Below are 5,652 nucleotides of genomic sequence, written 5' to 3'. Positions count from 1 at the left end.
CTACAGATTGTTAAATCTTTGAGTTAGAATTTTTGGCCTTTTGTGTACTTTTTATCTGAAATTCTAAAGTTGCTGTTATATCCACAGGAAATGAGAGAACTTGATTTGACTTCAAGAGGTAACTCAAAACCATGGGCATGTATGAAGGATCTCTTATTTAAGCAGCTGCAGCTTTTTCAATTTGCATAATGGTATTAGTGTGGCTCCTAGCTGTTTGTATGTGTACATATATTCCACATGTGTGGTGACAGTTGGGAGCAGTTTCAAAATGTGCGTAAAACACACATTTTATTCAAAACTAGGTGCTTCATGCATACTTGGGAGCCTTCTGGAATACAGTTTTGCACAGCTTTTAACTAAAGTACTAAGCTGGTTTGTCTAAGTAATGTGCCAAACTGTAAGTAGTCCTTGCTTAGTGACTGCCATAGTCAATGACTGCAGTTACAATGCTACTGAAAAGGTAACTTTGGGACCATTTCCCCTATTTACAATCTGCAGTCTCTCTCAATCATGTATTTGCCATTATAATCGGTTTTCATTGTCCTTTGTAAAATAGTAAGTACAATTGCAGTCACATGATTTTTCACTTAGTGATTACTTAATGACCAAATTGGGGGTCCCAACTAGCTAGGTTATACAACACACTAAGACAAAACAAAACAGTGTATGATACAGTACACAATGTGATGTGGGGCTCCAGCTTACATCTATATACTCTGATGTAAGCCCCTCTTAAGTTTGCTAGATTTTGTAGTTCTATTTAAAGATATACAGAATTGCAGCCTCTGAGTTTCATGCACATGCAGACTCAATCCTTTCAAGAGTGTACCATACCAAGTCTGTTGAAAGTGAATCCTTATTTTCAATTATCATTGCCCATTAGAATACCAAGATAAGGGGCTGGCATCTTCATTGGGCATCTCCATTGATCTGGTTTTCCTATGGCTATTGCTGCTTGCACATTGACTGTGAAGATAATACAGAGAAGTGATATATATGGTTTCAAAGTTTTAGCTGCAGTAATTTGCCTCGGATTGCCTCTCCTAAAACCAAGGTTGTACTCCCAGCATAGGTGATAAGCCAGTGTCAACAACTTTCTCAACAAAATTCATTATGTCACAGAATAAAACCAGAAATACACAACATTATCTCTATTCCAATATTACAGATTTTCAGACATTGTATAATTCTTGTCAGTTGTACAGTTCCTTGGGGGATTTCTTTAAGGAATTTTTTTTCTAAGGTTCCACCCTCCCCAAGTTTGAGTGACATTTGCTGGGTGTGGGGGGGGGGGGAGAGAGGATTACTAAATGTATTTTTTCTCAATAACCTTGTTACTAAAAGCAACACTAATTTTGTTGTTACCACATCCTGTTTGTTGTCTGTAGTTGCCTTTTGATGAAGTGCTGTGTAGAAAGCAAGGCTAGTCTGCCCAGGTACGGACTGTTTCATTTTAACATTAGGTCTTTTTGAAGTGGTATTTTCAGTCCTTTGTCACGGTAGGATAGCCATTCATCACCCTAAGGAAAATATTAAAGAGCAAATCTCCCATTATTGGTGCGTCCAACATCTGCCCCCAAAAATGTACAAAGATACAATCTCTTGGAATTAAAACCTGAGCTTGTCGATCAGAAGGTCGGCAGTTTGGCGGGTCGAATCCCGAGTGCCGCGTAGCAGAGTGAGTGCCTGTTACTCGTCCCAGCTTCTGCCAACCTAGCAGTTTGAAAGCACGTAAAAATGCAAGTAGAAAAATAGGGACCACTACAGTGGGAAGGTAACAGCGTTCCGTGCGCCTTTGGCGTCTAGTCATGCCGGCCACGTGACCACGGAGACATCCTCGGACAAGCGCTGGCTCTTCTGCTTTGAAACGGAGATGAGCACCGGCCCCTAGAGTCGGAAACGACTAGCACGCATGTGCGGGGGAACCTTTACCTTTACCTTTTTTAAACTAGTAATGACTGGTATGTCCTGAGGCAATTTTGTTTTGGCAGAAGCATTACATCTGTTTCTCTGAAATTGATTACAAATCCATTCCTTAAGTCTTCGTGTCCTTTGAAAGAGATATTAAAATATTTTTCTCGGTTTCCTCCATATTGTAGACAATTGCCTTCCATCATGTGCTGTATTAATACCCCGCCCCCAAGTCTCAGCTACCTCTTGTTATTGGAAAGATGCTCCAATCCTCACTGTTTTAATATCCATAGTTGGCAATAGTGTTATTAGGACTGACCAAAATGATCCAAAAGAGTATGCATCCTTTTGAACTCTCCAGTTGCAGTATTATAAAAATGAGATTGGGAGGAACAAGAGATCAAAATCAAATGAAACATTTAAACCATGAGCACAAGACCTACAGGTCAAAGTCAGCCCCAAGATGGAGGTTAAAGACCAAACACATTCAGCCTAAATTATTATTGGTTTGACAGTTAGGCAGGAAAAACCAAAGGTACAAGTACATATTAGGCAAAACCTGGCTCAAGAAGAGTTACTGTGAGAGGGACCTTGGCATCCTAGTGGGCGATCCCTGAAATATCAGCCGGCAGTGTGCAAAAGCAGCCAAAAAAGCTAATGCAACCCTTAATTTTGTAAACAGAGGCATAGAATCGAAATCACATGAAGTATTAGGACCATTTATAAAACTTTAGTAAGACCACAATACTGCATCAGGTTTTGGTCACTGCATTACAAAAAATATGGTGAGACTTTGGAAAAAGTGCAGAAAAGAGCCAACTAAGATGATTAAAGGCCTGGAGACAAAAACATACAAAGAATGGTTGCAGGATTTGGGTATGGGTAATCCACAGAAAAAAAGGAGTAGGGGTGACATGATAGAAGCATTCTAGTATTTGAGGGGCTGCCACAGAGAAGGGGGGTCAACTTATTTTTGAAAGCATCAGAGGGCAGGACAAGAAATGATAGAAACTAATCCAAGGGGAGAAGCAACCTGGAATTAAGGAAAATTTCCTACATAACAGTAAGAACAATTAAGCAGCGGAATAGCTTGCCTTCAGAAGCTGTGGGTGCTTCATAACGAGGTTTTTAAGAAGAGACTGGACAGCCACTCTTCTGAAATGATATCCCGTCTCCTGCTTGATCAGGGTGCTGGACTAGAAGACCTCCAAAGTCCCTTCCAGCTCTATTCTAAATTGAAAAAAATTCAATCTTCTATAAAATCAGTTTTTAAAATGTATTACATTATAGTTTAAAACATTTTAAAATACAATTATATACTGTTCCATAATATTTTAGTACGATGTGTATTTCAGTACTTGATCCTTTATATCATTCCCATTAATCAATTTGAGAAGAGACGAACCAATCCCACTTGCATTAAGTTTTTCCTTTTCCTCACACTGAAAAGAACAGGCTTGTGAGCCAAGCTTGCTATGAGGAAGGTGAATCTGTTGTTTGGCCTTGTGGCAGGCAGGCCTCAGCCTTGTGGAAACAATTTAGGCTGGTGTTTTCTATGTATTTTAAACTTTAATACTAACCAGCATACTAGTTACAAGTGATTGTGACACTTGATTAAAGCATCTGGAAAATAGTGGGTTATATTTTGCCAACTTAGTCTATGGACAAGGCACGTCTGCCTATTGAATTTGTAGAGAAGCAGCTCTGTCAGCTGAACACTAGGAAGTGAGCATTTAGGGTCATTGTTTTCTTTCTCAGCTACTTCTGTCTGCAAGTCTTGCAGCTATTGGGAATGAGTAATGTTACAATAACTATTTTTCAATGATAGTTTTGATACCAAATTCAAACTTACAGACAATTGAATGTTCAAATTTTGTTTTTCACTTAGTGTCATATGAAAAACTAATTGTGCTTTTTAGACAGTGGAATACTTTTTTTCTTTTTTGCGTAGGAGTTGTCCCATTTACAGTATGTTTCAGGTTAAACATTTGTATTTCATAGTTAATGAATTGTTTTTTTAAAAGTCTATGCCCATGGCCTGTTGTAAGTCAAGGTTTATGGCTTTGTATGTTATTAATAAACCATTGTTAAATTAAAGCTTAGTTCAGTGTGTGAATCAGAGCTACATGTCACTGAATATGAATTGTTCTGGTACCTCGGAAAGGGAGGAATTATCTCTATGATTTGCTTATGAACTATTGTAATTAATAATAATCATAAGTTGGAAGGGACCTTGGAGGTCATCTAGTCCAACCCCCTGCTCAGGCAGGAATTGAAGTAATGTATTTGACAGTGCCAGATATGGGAAATAAAATGCTTTGATTGGTGGAATTTTCATCTGTATGTATGCTATTAATGTGAACTAACACATTATTCTACCTCGAGATGGTGCTTGGATTAGGACTGGGAACTAACCTGAAAGGTTGTCTACCATAGATTTCTCTTACCTGATGCCCTCTACTTGTGTTGGGACTGCCTCTCTTAACATTTCTAGTCATTTGACTGGAAATTCTGGGAGAAGCGATGAGTTATTGGGGGCACCAGGCTGAAGAAGGATGGTCTTCAGATTCAAGACTTCAGATATCCTGTTTCTAGCTAATCTCTTATTAACTGCAAGAATTTCTTCTAAATAGCCTCTTCTTTCCCCAAAGCATACACACACAGAGAGAAACCAAATGGAAAGCATTTGAAATAGGACAAAGGATAAATCAGCTGCATCTGTCTGGTAATAAGGGTGGGTAATGATGAATTTCTCATTATTTGATTTGACTTTCACCTTCTCATGGCCTAAAGTCAGCACAAAAACAGATATAGAGACCATAGGAAAAATAACTTAAAATCAGCAAGCTATTTTGCAAACATCAATAAATACAGCACACAAAGTAACTAGCAATTAGATTGTTTAATTACCTGATGAGTGGTAGAAGGAATAGTTGAAAACCTAGCTAACTTTCCCATCATATGGTTTGACAGGACAAAAAACATACATACCTGAAAAATATACATAATATTCATCAGATCTTCCTGATAGATTTACACAGAATAGATATCAACGGATAAAGTGTGTACACACTAGTCAGTGGATTATTATTTTTCATTTCAACTGATCAGTAATATAAATTCAATGCAGATAATCTGGATCTCTTAAGTCTGAAGCAGAGTTGATGGCAGAACATTAGAGCATACCAACGAAACGGCCCTTTGTTGATTCAAGCCTAAAAGATTTAAAAGATTCCATATTCTCATAAGTCATGTGATAGTCAAATGAAATGTTCAAGACGGCATGTTCGGAAACCCTTGCATTAAAACCAGTGAAATAGTGTAGAAAAGATGCACAGCAAGCAAGGCCACTAAAACACAAGCATCAGGAGCATGTTTTCTTTCTTTTTAATATAGCATTCAAGTCTCAGAAAAAAACGACAAAAGTCTTTTAAACCAACCCCTTTTAAAAAAATCTCTTTGAAGCACGTTATTTACGTTGTGATATCTGAATGCTGCATGAGTTGGGACTTTCGAAATTTATACATAAAACGAGGCAACTAATCACTGATTTTTATGGATGACGCTATTACGACGACTCAGGAACTGACGAAACAAGAATAATATTGTGTGTCTTAAGCACATTTATGCAACAGCGTCCCTTCTCAAGCAACACTACAACTCCCGGCAGCCTTTGCTGGTTATTTACACCCACTGAGCTGAGAGGGGGGGGGAAGACGGAGGTGGGCGGGGTTACCGCTG

This window comes from Vipera ursinii (genome assembly GCF_947247035.1).
Source record: "Vipera ursinii genome assembly, chromosome: 3".
NCBI classification, from domain to species: domain Eukaryota; kingdom Metazoa; phylum Chordata; class Lepidosauria; order Squamata; family Viperidae; genus Vipera; species Vipera ursinii.
The sequence above is the reverse complement of the archived record's forward strand: the minus strand, read 5'-3'. Positions refer to the sequence as shown.